This window comes from Phyllostomus hastatus, unplaced genomic scaffold (assembly GCF_019186645.2).
Source record: "Phyllostomus hastatus isolate PE091 unplaced genomic scaffold, TTU_PhHast_1.1 phas_scaffold_501, whole genome shotgun sequence".
NCBI classification, from domain to species: domain Eukaryota; kingdom Metazoa; phylum Chordata; class Mammalia; order Chiroptera; family Phyllostomidae; genus Phyllostomus; species Phyllostomus hastatus.
The window spans coordinates 28,367,659-28,382,473 of NW_025334033.1; the positions used below are offsets into that span (position 1 = coordinate 28,367,659).

General features: G+C 41.7%; 1 protein-coding gene across 4 annotated transcripts in view; it reads left to right on the plus strand.

The window, feature by feature from the left end:
* The window catches only part of ZNF609 (zinc finger protein 609), a 194,500-nt gene that overhangs the window by 111,977 nt on the left and 67,708 nt on the right, over positions 1-14,815 (plus strand). The window lies entirely within an intron of this gene.

Genomic DNA, 14,815 nt, shown 5'->3' on the forward strand with positions numbered 1-14,815 from the left:
CTAATTTGTGACCAAAATCAACCAATTCTCTGAGCATTCTGATCACCAGGGCTTTGAACTGTGCATCTGATAGGTTGTCTATCTCTCGGTTGCTTAAAAAAACTGGTTGTGGGGCTTTCAACTGTGTTTGAGCCATCTTTTTTACCACCCCCCCCCCTTTGGTCTGGTCATGCCTATTACGTTAAGGGGCAGAGCCTTAGGTATTCACCGGGGCTGGGCACCCCAGTCGCTAGAGTGTGACGTTGTATGTGGGGGCGGGGTTGAGAGGGAACAATGGTGCTTGCTCCACTCTCGGTGAGACCTCAGTTTCTTCCGCTGTTTTCCCCAGCAAACTGGGCCCCTCTGGTGCCAACTCCCACATGGATGGGCTTGCACACGCCGTGGGACCCTCCAAAGACCTCTCCTGTGAGGCTGGGAGTCCCTCCCTGCACCTCAGTCCCCACAGGTATTTTCAATCAGTGCCCCAAGGCTGTGTTTCCCAGCGCTGGGATCCTGGGTTGCACGCAGTGCCCTGCCTCACAATCGCCACCTCGCTGGGTTGCCGGTTGCCACCCCTCAGCTGGGGTCTGCCAGCTGCTGCCTGTGCGTTCAGGTTCCACCCGCTGCAGTCTTGCATGCCCAGGATGCCTCACGCTTGCTCTCCGCGCCACGACCCGTGCCCGGTTGCCCGACTCCGCCCCTCCTACCAGTCTGGATGAAGACGCCTATTTCAACTTCTTGGCTGTCCGATTTCCATTCAGATCAATTTTCTGTCAGTTTTGGTTGTTACTCTGTTTCTAAATTGTTGTTGTCTCTATCCTGGTTGTGCGAGGAGGCACAGTGTGTCTACCTATGCCTCCATCTTGGCCGGAAGTCCTCTCTTTCATACCTTCTTAACTCCTCAAACTTCCTGCACTCCTCTCTCATTTTCAGTCTCACCTTGCTTAGTGTTCCACTAAAAAGGACCGAAGCAAGAGCTTCGACCCATTCTGCACACATCTTGCCATTTATTTTTACTCACTTGTACCCATTTATCTGTCTTTGCCAATGAGCTGCTTGTATACCTATGCAGAGCTGATATTCCTTATACATAAGAGTTCCTCTTGTCTACTCAAGGACTTCATTCGAGCATTTTTCCTTTCCCTCTATTGCAGAATTACTTATTTTCCCTGTATGTAGGATCATTCCCATCAGCAGCAAATATGCACTATAAATACCTTTGATCTTTTAAAAACAACCTCTCTTGATCCAACATCGTCATTCAGAAAGTACCCTATTTCTCAGCTCCCTTTAGCGAAACTGTATTCCAATTATAGTGCAGACCCAGTTATAGTCTATACTGCAGTCTCCACTGTTCCTCCTGTTCTCTCCTAAACCAACCCTAATCTGGCTTTTACCTCTGCCATTCTTCAGGAACTGCCCTTGTCAGAGACACAGTGACCTCTTCATGTGTCAGTTCTCAATATTTTTTTCAAGTAGTAGCTTCCTTGAGATATAAAAATTTACCTTTTAAAAGTATAAACTAAAGGGGATTTTGGTATATTCACAGAGCTGTGGATCACTACAGTCCAATTTTAGAACATCATTACTACTCCAAAAAGAAACCCTGTGCCCCTTAGTAGTCACTCCACATTTCTGCCTTCCTTTAGCCCTCAGAAACCATTATGCCACTTTCTGACTGTGAATTTGCCTGTTACAGACACTTCATATAAATGGAATCATACAATATATGACCTTGTGACTTCACTTTGCATAATGTTTTTATGGATCATCCACGTAATACTTTGTTCCGTTGTATGCCCATTATTTCAGTGTAAGGATATACATCACATTTTGATTACACATTCTTCAGTTGATGGACACATTTGAGTTGTTTCTACTTTTTGGCTATTATGAACAATGCTGCTGTGAACATTCATGTACGAGTTTGGTGTGGACATGTATTCAGGTCGCTTGGACATATGCCAAGGAGTAGAATTGCTGAGTCATTTGGCTACTGTTTAACATTTTGAGGAACTGCAAAACTTTTTTCCAAAGGGGCTACACTAGTTTATAATTTCACCAGGAACTTAAAAAGGTTCCAGCTTCTCCATATCCCCACCAGCACTTGTTACTTTTGTATGTTAACCATCTTAGTGTGTGTGAAGTAGTATCACTGTTGTGATTTTCATTTGCATTTTCCTAATGGCTAATGATTCTGAGCATCTTTTCATGTTCTCATTGGCTGATTGTATGTTTTCTTTGGAAAATGTCTATTTAGATCCTTTGCTCGTTTTTAATTGGGTTGTTTGTCTTCTCACTACTGAGTTGCAAGAGTTATTTGTTTCTTGTGTTTTTTTAACATTCTGAATACAAGTCTCTTACAGATATGTGATTTGTAACTATGTTGCCCCATTTTGTAACAGGCTGTCCTTTTACTTTCTTGATAGTCCTAAATTTTCTGTCTTTATCTTTCTTGACTTTTCAGAAGATTCAAAAGCATCTTCAGATACTTTCTTCACTTGATTTCTATAACCACAGTCTCCTGATTTTTTTTCCTCACCTTATCGCATGCTTTACCTTTGCTGCTTATTTATAATTTCTCCAACTTTGAAACACTGGAGCGCCCCCAGCTCAGGCCTCAGACTACTAATTCTGTCACCCCACTCCCTTTGTTATCTCCTCTGCTGTCATTTATATGCTGACAACTTCAAATTTACAGTCAGCCTCATATATTTATCTGCCTACTTGACATTTTCACTTATATCTGTTAGGCATTGCAAACTTAATATGTCCAAAACCAGACTCTTGATTTTTTCTCTCCAAAACCTGATCTTCCTCAGTCTTCCTCATCTCAGTAAATAGCAATTCCATTTTTCTAATTGCTTGAGCCAAGGAGGCATTTTTTTTTTAATTTTAGAATCTATTTAGTTTTAGAGAGGGGGAAGAAGGAGGGAAGGGAGGAAGAGAAGGAAAGGAACATCAACGTGAGAGAGAAACATCCACTGGTTTCCTCTCTGCACCCTGACCAGGGACCACGCCTGCAACTCAGGCATGTGCCCTTGACTGGAAATCGAACTGCTGAATTTCGCCTTGTGGGCCAACACCCAACCAAGCCATGGCGGTCAGTGCCAACCAGTCATTCTTGACTCCTCATTCTCTCCCATCCCACATACAATCCACCAACAAATCCTACTGGCTTTACCTTTAATACATTTAAAATCCAGCCTCTTCTTACCACCTCCACTGCTACCACCTGCTCCACACCACTTTTTAACCTCATCTGGATTATTATAATAAGACTTAACTAAACTCCCATGACCTCGGTACCCTATAATCTTTCTCAATAAAACAGTCAGAATGATCCTTTTAAAGCCTGTCAGCCCCATGGATTCTTTTTTCTTCTTGTTCTGATTGATTGTGTTTTGTTTCCTTAGGTTCCTAATCATTGATTTGATTCTCAACTTCATGCACTCTACTGTTGTTTCCTATAAATTGTTCCTTATTTCAATTAGTGCATCCTTCATTTCTGACTAGATCTGTTTTATGCTGTTAGGGTCTCCACTAAGTTCCTTGAGCATCCTTATAACCAATGTTTTAAACTCTGCATATGATAGATTGCTTACCTCCATTTCATTTAGCTCTTTTTCTGGAGTTTTGATCTGTTCTATCATTTGGGTTATGTTTCTTTGTCTCCCGATTTTGACAGCCTCCCTGTTTCTGTTTCTATGTATTAGGTAAAACTGCTTTGACTCCATGTCTTGGTAGTGTGGCCTAATGTAGTAGGTGTCCTATAAGGTCCAATAGCACAGCCTCCCTTATCACCCAAGCTGAGTACTTGAGATGCGCCTTTCTTGTGGACTGAGTATACCATCCTCTTGTAGTTGAGCCTTGATTGCTGTTGTCTGGTCAATGGAAGAGATTTACCCAGGCCAGTAAGTTGCAAGAATTGGCTATGACTTCTTACCACCAACCTCCACCCTCTGTGTAGGATCAGCTGTACAGGGGCAGGGTGGTGGTGCTCCAGTATGGTCTATAGCTGGGTACACTGGCCCTGGGGTTTCACTGGTGATGCAGGCCAAGGTCAGCCCCCACTTGTGTTTTGCCCTGGACTACCCTGCCTGAGCTATAAAGCAATCTGAGATGGCTGCTACTTGTGCTGGACTTGGAGATTCCCAGGTGAAGCCAAGCTGTGAATCCTGGCTGGCTGCTGCTAGTGCTAGGCCTGGGGCTCACTGAGGCCAGCTGTTGCTTGCTTTAGGGATTTAGGAAGTTAAAAAGCATGAGCCAAGACCATTCATTCATATGGAAAAGCAGCTTGGATGGGCCTGTAAATCTGGTGGGGCAGAATCTCTGGGGATTTCCAAGGCAGGTCAAGCTGTGTTAGCCAGGTTGATGGAGTCTCAGATATTGCACCAGCTTGTGGGCTCTGTGAGGAGAAGATTTAGAAAAGGGACAATGGCCTCTGCTTGCCTTGATGCCAGACACTTCCATTTCTCCCAGTGTGCCACTTGTACCTCTCAAACTGCTACCCTGGTGCTGGAGCTGGAAGGAAGTGAGTCTGAGTAGTGAGTCCACGTGTGGGTTCTTTAAGAGGAATTGCTTGGGGCTCAAGCAGTTTCTTCTACTGACTCAATCCCTACTGGGGATTTTGCAGCCAGAAGTTGTGGGGACTTATCTTCCTGGCACTAAAACCTTGGGGTGGGGGGCCTGGTGTGGGGCTGGGACTCCTTGCTCCCTCCTGAATTTTTATCCACCAGGAGTAGGTGTGGGACCAGCCCGTTCCACATCTCTGCCCCTCCTACCAGTCTGGATGGGTGTGGTTTTTTTTACTTTGTAGTTGTCAGACTTCCATTCAGCTGGATTTCTGATGGTTCTGAGTGCTGGTGGTTCTATGTTTCTGTTGTAATTTTGATGTGGTTGAGTGAAGACGCAAGCCATGTTTACCTGTGCCGCCATTGCGGCCAGCAGTTGATTGTATCTTTTAAACACTCTGTGCTCATCTTCCTATTTTGAGCCCTATCCTCTTTTCAGAAGTACCTGATGCCACTAAGCTTTTCCAGGGTTTTCAGTGTGTCCTAGCACACGTAGTTCCTTCATTTTGTCTTAAAGGCTTAAGGTCTCTTACAGCTTCAGCTTCCGTTGATCTACGAGCATTTGTCCCTCTGTGTTCTAGTTTCCAAAACGCTTCTGTCATGTCTGCTATTCTCCTCTCTCTCGCTTTCTTTGTCCTCAAGAATTTATGTCTATTTTTGTTTACTCGTTTCCACTTTGATGAGGTCTGGGCATAGAGAGGAGAGAGATGAGTATGTAGGGCAGTCACCCTCCATCGTAGAGGGTGAGCCCTTCAGGAGGCTCACCCACCTCCCGAGGCGGCGTTGAAGGGAGGGTTGAAGTCCAGCCGGAGCTTGGCTCACAGGACCATTAACACGGTCAGCCTAGAGGAAGGCAGTTTCTCTCCGATTCATGGAGGCCTCACACAAGTGGTGGAGCAGGTGTCTGTTCATTGCCATGATCTTTAGGTAGTAACTTGAATCTGACATACAGTTCTTTATTTTCTCAGTTCTGTAGCAAATTGTGAATGTTTTTTTTTAAGTAAGTTGATACAAATTAAGTTCAGTTCTACGTTTTTTTGTTTTGTTTTTAGAGATTTTATTTATTTCTAGAGAGAAAGGGAAGGGAGGGAGAAAGAGAGGGAGAGAAACATCAATGTGTGGTTACCTCTCACGTGCCCCCAGTGGGGACCTGGTCCACAACCCAGGCATGTGCCCTGACTGGGAATTGAACTGGCGACACTTTGGTTCACAGCCCGTGCTCAAGCCACTGAGCCACACCAGTCAGGGCATGAATGCTTTTTATTGGGTTAAGTTACCCAGTTTTTTGGTAAGTATTCCTAATATTCCCTTTGCATATAGGAATAAATAACTTTTATTTCTAAATTTTCTTGATAGTTTATGGTGTAACTACCTAGGAACTAACTGGGTGCTCTGGATCCTTGGTTAATGCTCATTTGCCTTGGGCTTTATTGACCTCCATACATACCATACGCAGTCAATTCAGGCATGACCGAATTATTTCCACATTGTGAGTGTTCAATTCTTGTCCCATAAATAGTGATTCACAGAGAAGGAGGCTTAATCTAAGAAATTTTGAAATGCGTATTTTTAATCAAGATGATGTACAAAAGGACATATGCCTTGTGAAGTAAAGTTATTGGGATTGGGACCTTGTTAAATTTTTAGGAAGAAGTCAATTTCCTAAGAAGACAATAGAAGCAAAGTTTATTTTGAGGAGCGCTGGTTGTCCCCCTCAAGCCCTACCTAATTACACTACTCACCATCTTTGGTTTCTTAACTTTTAGGCTGGCTTAAGGAAAAGGGAGGAAGGAGAAGGGAGTCAGGAATAACTCGAGCTGATAATAGGCGTCGGCAACATTTTCTCCCGTGCCCTCAGAGGAATGCTGTGCAGAATGATGACTGTACTGAAACAGAATGAAAGGCAGCCAGAGGCGTGAGTTTGGTGAAATGAAATAGTTCTCAAGTTTATTACAACCACCATTTAATGTTTTTTCATTCGTTGTCTCTAATTTTAACCTTTCCCACAAAGTGTAGGCAGAGAGGCAGCTGTGATGTGGGAACCTATGGCTCTTCCCTTTTATCCCCAGAATGGAGGGTATTTGTCTTCAAGATAATTTATTTTTTTCTTTGTAGCTTTTCTTCCTAGGAATGATTGTCTCTGCCCGTTCCTTTCTAGAAGAGGTTCTGGAAGGACAGTGTTTTGCTATTCAATATTTTAGGATTAAAAAATATTTGTTACTTTGTTACTCTGTAGAACAAAGATTTAACTCACAAGAATGGCAAAGACTACAGGAATTAGTTCAACATTTAAAGCAGCTGGAGTAAAGAGCAGCCCATTGTTTTCCAAAGTGGATCTTGCCACCCACCAGTTGTTGAAATCTCACCCTTGCCTTTGTACACATTTCAGTGTCCTAAGCAGTCAGTGGGAAAATCCTATCTTACCATCATCCGGTACACATGGAGTGACTAGCCTATAGAAACAGACTCACCCTCTCAGTGCCCCGCTTATGGCCAGTAAGTGATTAAGGACCGTGAGAGCACCTATCAGTGTGTTGTGTACTGAAGCCCATCTTTTCCTTCTCTCTCTGTCTCTAAAAAAAGCAAACCCAAAAGGTATGCGAGGATGGGAGTTTAAAAGTTCTCCAGGCTCACTCCAAGATTTATAAGGTACAAAGTATCACTTCCTTTGAGTACCATGAAACAAGGACAGTATACTAAGATAACATCCTTCTAAATAGAGGTGAATATAGACTTTCCCTTTGAATGGAATGTCTGGTCTTATCAGGATGGTAAGGAATAACTTGGTGCTTTCCCAAGTTATTCCTTACCTGGCTTGAAATACTGTGTATGAAATGAGGACTTTTTAGAATGTGACTTCATTTTTTTTTCTCTTTCTGCAGGAGATTAGAAAATGTCTTTGTTTTACTGTAGGCAAAACCTTAGTTTTGAGGGAGAACAGAAACATCTGCTTTGGGTTTGTCGTTTTCATGATACGGCACAGAATGGTGCACACAATGAAGTTTGCTAAGAGTTTCTGTGTAAACTGGTGGGATGACTGAACATTGATTGGAGACATGAGGTAAACAATGGAGTTGAAAAGCATGTATTTTGGGTACATGTACTTGTTAGAAATATAAAAGTAACATTTCTCTTCTGTACAGTTGTGACTTTGTTTATTTAGTTTCTTGCTAGTTTTTGAATGTGTATGCCTGTTTTCTTATTCTAATCTTTCACTTAATCAGATCAATTCAGCTTTGAGGCTAGAAATCCTTAGAATCTCTTCAAACAACCTGGGCGAAATCTATAAAGGAAAAATAAGAGTATCTTCAGAACTGTGCCGTGGAACACTGGAGATGTGAAAATCATACCAAAATAGGCCATTTTAATATTTCATAGATTGAAAGAAGACATCTGTTTGCCCAAGGGACAGATGCATCTGAACTATTTCACCATTTATTACACTTGAAATACACGTGTGTCTATGGAGCTCAGAACATTGCAATTCTTCCAACACCTGTCAGGCGTGGACCCTGAGCCGGTGTCAGTCCAGAGCCACTGTGGTTTGGGCACTGCCTTTATCTAGTTCGTATCATTTTGAAAAGATTCCTGGTTGGCAGTGTTTTGTTTTTGCACTGAAAATGCTGTCTGAATGTAGAGGTTTTCATTTTGATGGAAACCCTCATAATAAAGCCCCAGTTAACAGCAGCGCTGTGAAGGAGAGCTGCCCCCCAACAGTCATGCCAGTTTGGGTTTAGGCAGGATTAGGATTTAGAAGAGAGACTAAAATCCTACCATTTTATGAATCTCATAAGGAAACTGAAGCCAAGAGGACCTAAGCGACTGCAGCTAATGTCTAGAAATGTCTTCAGGGCACTAGAAACTGAGGAAGAGGAGCCAGGAAAACTTCCTCTGCAGCCTTAACGTCTGCTTGTTATACAAGGCAGGGGAGGAGCAGACTGAGGAGACCTCCCTGCTCCTTTTAAAGACCCCTCAAGTGTCTGTGCTGTGGGTGTTTTCCCCTCAGTAGAAGCTGTCCCTCCCGGTTTGTTTTTCCAAAGGTTTCTTCTCAAGCTGGTGATTAGCCAAATGCCTCATTGAAGTGGAGATTAAGTGCTTGCTCTCTAACTCCTTAGAGAATTATAGGATTATTACCAATTTGTCACCTGCTGACCAGTTTTATCTGCTTGGGGAGACTGTGGGTTTTGCAGTCTGTTCTACAAGAAGGAGAAAATTGTGCAGACCACTGGCATTACTGGCGATCTATTTCCTAGTCTTAGTTGTGCAAAAGGACAATGTGTCCCCTGCCCAAACAGGGCAAAGCAGTTTAACTACACACCAGAACAGTATCTGGGGACTTTCTCTCCTGAGTTGGTTTCTGGCTTGCTCAGAACACTAGCAAATTCCATTTCAACAAGAGTTATGGAAGGTGTACTCACCTTATGTGCACATGTTCCAAGGTGAAATAAGGATGGGCTTGCAAAGCTAAAAAGGAGACTCATTTGATATGTTAAATTGATGATTTAGTAGCCCACTCCTGACCTGCTGTTAGCCTGTAAAGAGTTGCTGATATCTAGCTTGTGAACCTTCTAACCTTTGTTCTGAAGGGAAAGGTCAGTGAATGAAGCCCCTTTGGAGAGTCCCTGGGGCACATTTAATAACGCAGAAACTGCAGCAGGAGCATTTAACATTTACTGGGGTATGTGCCAGGCAACAATGCTAAATGCCTTTTATATATCTCATTTAATCCTCACAATAGTGCTGTGAGATACATAATGACACGATTTCCATTTTACTAATTGTATACAAGTTAAATGACTTGCGTAAAACTGCCAGCCAATGATGGTGGATCTAATCTGAACCCAAGTTGTCTGTCTTCAACATCCGTTTCTCTTAATGATTTCCTCCTGCTTATCTTTACCCTTTACTTCTGTTTGAAGAAGTCTTCCCATATTTTATCCATTCTTAAACCCAAACCCTCCTCTGCTACTTCTTAAAATAGTCCACATCTATGAAATTTTTCAGGGATTTTATTTTAATGTGAGATTTTCTTTTCTGCAAGGTTAAAATTATAAATAAAATGGTTAAGAATTTTTATATATTGGAAACAGACCCAGAAGCTTAAGAGGTTTGTTCATTATAGAGATTTGGCAGGAAAAACTGTCCTTTGGAAAAGCTCTTGATAGTATTCACAGATAAGTCACTGAAAACTGAGACTAATAGATTCTGGTACACAATTAAATGGTATGGCTGATTACACTGATTATGGTAAAAGCTAAAACATTATTCTAGTTTACTAGAAAGTCGAAGAGCTGCCAGGAAAAGTTGGAGAGAAGAAGAAGAAACGCATACTGTGTATGGCCCCCATTTACTTTATGAACTTGAATATTTCCTGTCTGCTAACTACTCGCTGATTAGAAATCTCAGCTCCTAACCTGTACTCTAAGAAATCTAGCCTTTTATTGTCCTGGCTTAAGAGGAACTCATACTCTTCCCAGAATTCAAGATCTTGGACCTGAACCAATTGAATATTATCTGTGGATAAATACAAGGTCATGCATATTGGGGGTGTGGGGGCATGAGATAAGCTGAACTCCACAAGTATATATAGTGTGTATTGTATGTTGTATATTAAATATCTCATACATATATATTCAAGTTAATTCTAGAAAGCCTGCAAGTTGATGAATCAAAAAGTCTTGGAACCCTGGCTGGTGTGGCTCAGTGGATTGAGCTCGAGCCTGCAAACCAAAGGGTCTCCTGTAAATTCCCAGTCAGGGCACATGCCTGGGTTGTGAGCCAGGTCTCCAGTAAGGGGCGCTCAAGCGGCAACTACACATTGGTGTTTCCCTCCCTTTCTATAAATAAATAATAAATAAATAAAATCTTTTTTTAAAAATCCTAAAAAACATACATACCTTTTCACACTGACGTTAGCCTGTGAAAATAGTGGAACAGGTGCAAGAAATTCAGCCATTAAGATATTCCTCTCAGCTTGTTTTTACAAGTGAGAATTCACAGACATCCTAAATATCTACCTGCAGGACTTTGGTTAAATAAATTGTGGTTTATTTGTTCAAAAGAATGCTATTCAAACATTTAAAGTTGTGTTTTAAAGTAATAGCTAATTGACACAAAAATGTTCTGATAATCTGGCTTTTTGCAATCCAAAAATTCCAGTTGGTCTTCAAGAAAGTTCCCATATTCAAGAATAATCCAGAATGTTTTTTGATGATCCAACCATAACTCATTTCTGTGGTAGAACTGAGTGGATAAGAATAGAATTGTAGGTTCAATTGTAATAGAATTGAATTGGACAAGAAGAATTGGTATTTGCTGTGTGGCCCTATTAATACTTTTGTGGTAGAACTCCTTGGCTATCATTCAAGTATTTTGTTTAAGGAAGATGCAAAAATATAATACTTTTAAGATCAAGAGAGATTCGAAGGGTTTTATATCATGAACAGGCATATTAATAAGGACGAAACATGACTTTACCTTCTAAAAAATGAAATTGATATTTTTTATCCATAGCATATTTGAGAAGAAATAAATGGATTGATGCCGAATCCACTGCAGAGCCAGGTGACTGGAGAGGCACTGTGATTACCTATATTACTAGGAACACAGAATGATACAGGGGCAGTTTTCCTTTCGGGAGGAGGGATGCTGGGCAAATAAAAATCACACGTACACTACTTTAAAAAAAAGAAAACCTGAAAAGGCAAAGACTTGGGAGGAACACGTTCAAATGTTTGCAAAACATAAAAGTTTTAAACATTTTAAGGGCCTTTGGCTGTTCTACCCCAGAAGCTGGATCAGCCAGGAGTTTTGTTAGAATGGTTAGAAAATAATTCATTTTTCCACTGGGCTTGGAGTTAGTTACAAGCTTGTAAATCTTGAACTGGTACAGCTATCTTGGCACACCCAGGGGGAGAGCCCATCTGAAAATGAAGCTGGACCAGGGAAAACAGCACCAAGAGAGGGTGGGATTGAAACTGGGCCTCCGAGACGCCATATGAGCCCGTGAATCAGCCCATGTGTGACTCGGACTTCTTTCCCTGTTTGAGAGCCACTAAATTCCTTTTTTTGTCTAAGCCAATTTGGCTGTGGTTTTCTGTCCCTTGTGATTGAAAAGGCCCTAATGCAATCTCCTTAAAGCTCATAAGGTCCAACCACTCCATTTCATAAGGTTGAAGCTTGGAGAAGTGAAGTGACACATCTAAGGTTATGCAGCTAAGTGGTAGAAAACTGGGACTAAACTGCGGCCCTGCTGCCTCCTGTGCAAGCTCATTGCTCCAACATGAATCAGTTTAAGTAGGTTTGGGGTAAAGTCTGTGATAGATTTGAGAGCGCCATTTAAAATAAACTAATGGACATCATCCCTACTGTTACAAAATGTGTCTTTTGGAATGACAGTGATTACTGTTAGCAGAGAATTGACCCCAGTATTGTAGTTCTTATTTTTCTAAACTATTGGATAAGAGTTATATCCATAGTATTTTATAATTTGTATCTTAATAACCAGTCATCTGTGCATTTAGTGGATAATATTTGGCTAGCTGTTCTAATGTTGCCTGTTCCCTGGGCCTCCTAAGCTTCTAGAATCAGCACCCAAACATTTTTCCATGGATGTGTCCAGTAATAGGAAATGAAAAATGGACTTTAAATATATGCCAAGTTCTTTGCTTCCTTAGGGGTTTGCATATGTTGTCCCCTCTGCCTGAATTGCTTATCCCTAAGTTCTTCATGTCTTCTCATCTTTCAGCCTCTGCTGAAACCCAGCCTCTTCAGAGGTACCATCCCTGACGACCTTAGGGAGCTCACGTTAGTCTCTTATCACTTGCCTTGCTTGTTGCCTAATTGGTTTCTAATTCATATTTATTTATAGGTTCTTTCATTTACTATTCCATACTCAGTGTTTAGCACAGGACCTACGCATAGGGGGTACTCAATAATTCTTTGTTAAATGATTGAATTTTATATATTAAGGGCTTAAAGAAAAACAATAAAAAGCACTAAGTATTTGGGTCTTTCTCGTAGCCTGCCCTAAGTGTACTTTAATTGCCCTCACACCTCCACTGACCAAACACGTGGCACAAATCAGGAAAAGAGAGGAAACTATAAACCACTTAACTACTGTACTGATCATTGTGTTGGGCATTTTTGAGTTAAAATTTTATTACCTCTGTTCTTCAGCATGTCATACCTTGCTTGTTCTCTTCTCGGTGACTTCTCACCTACCCACCTGGCCCTGATGCAGATTCCTCACACTGACAGGGTATATCAGAGAAGTGGGGTTGCCCTCAGAGCGGGGGAGGGAGGATGGAATGGCAAGGGCCACCAGCAGTCTCTTTCAGGACTCTAATTGCTCCAAGGTCTCCGTTTAGAGTCGAGAATGAGAAAGACTTTGAGTGCCTTTTTTCTTGCTCACTGCCCTCTACTTGAGTGCTTAGCTGGCAGGAAAGCACCTTTTCCTCCTCAGTTACTGTCAGAGCAACATGAAGGTCAGGCAGAGAGAGACAAATGAGAGCAGCGCAGGGAAGGGAGGTTACCACGGTAACAGGCGGGCAAGACTGCTATTTGGAAACGGGCCTAATCTTTCTTCTCCTCCCTCCTTCTCAGAGCAAGAAGATGGGTATTGTTTAGCTGACCTGCATCCTTGGGGTGGGAACCATAATCCCTTTCTGACAGTTCCCACTGACACTGGAGTGAGCTGCTTTGCATTTTAATTCGATAAGCAGCCGAGGTGGTTTTCTCTGAAGTGCTGGAAACAGGGCTTTTTCTGGCCCTGTTCCAGGTAGGATTCTGGTTACCTCAGACAGGGTTCGGAATTGTTGTTTATTTCTCAACAAACATTTTGCATATTTGCACATGCGTGGAAGATGCCACATAGTTTTCAATGAGAATCAAGTGAATACAGGTAGTCTCTAGGCTATGAATATCTGCTTTATGAAGGTCATAGAAATGTACATTTCTTAGGAACCACTCAGCTCTTATAAAGCGCTCAGCTAGGGGCCAGTCCTGGTGCCAGTGACCTGTGCAATGGATGTGCTAACTTCATGTCCTCACCCTGGTGCCTCCCCCTTCTACTTGCATGCCCCACTATTCTTACTTTTGTCACCTACCTGCTACGCTTCTCATCAGTGTCCCCGTCCCTTTTCTTATAATATACCTAAACCTTCATATATGTAGACATCTTTCCCCTTTAAAATGAAAATAGCCTTTTAAAAACTAGAATAATACATTCTCAATAATCATATTGAGAACAATTTAACATTCATAGGCTAATCTAGTACATGCTGTATCGTGATCTTTTATTCACTGGAAAATATGCTGTGGATATTTGTCCTTGATAGGAGGTAAGGATCTATGCTATTATGGCCATGTAGATTGTTTCGGCAGGGGGTGTTATTTGTTTGGCTATTAAAAGCAACACTGAATTGCCCTGGCTGGTTTGGCTCAGTGGGTTGGGTGTCGTCCTGCAAATTGAAAGGTCACCAGTTTGATTCCCAGTCAGGGCACATGCCTGGGTTGTAGGCCAGTCCCCAGTTGGGAGTGTGTGCTAGAAGCAACTGATCAATGTTTCTCTCCTTCTCTTTCTCCCTCCCTTTCCCTCTCTCTAAAAATAAATACAGTCTTTAAAAAAAATAAAACAAAAGCACCACTGAATCAAACTGCACATCATGCATCTTTGTGTACTTGTCCTGTTAACTTCTTAATGCAAATTTGAGAGATGGAATGTGAACAAAAGAGGGTGTGCATTTTACATATTGATACGCAGTGCCAAATTGGCCTCTCCAGAGTTTCTACCAATTTATATTCCCACCAACTAGTACTGCATAAGAGTGCCTGTGTTTTCCATATCCTTGCCAACTTGGATATTGTTCAACTCTTTTATCTTTACCAGTCAGAAAGGTGGAAAGTTATATTGTGTTTTCATTTGTATTTCTATGTTACTCTGAAGTCCCAATTGTGCTCCTGAAGACCTACCTACTTTTCGTTGTCTTTTCCTTGAGTACTGGTAACTAGGCAAAGTATTGGGTTGGCCAAAAAGTCTGTATTTTTTTTTCCATAAAATAAAAGTCGAATTTTTCATTTTTACCCATAACTTTATTGATTTGGTAATTTTGAGTATGTCAGCTATCTCCTGTGCAGTATAACGTTGATTGTTCTCAATTGATGTCCAATTTGATCACTATCAACTTCAGCTGGTCTACTCCACCATGAAGCATCGTCCAGCAAGAAATCTCTAGCACGAAACTTCGTGAATCTCTTTTGAC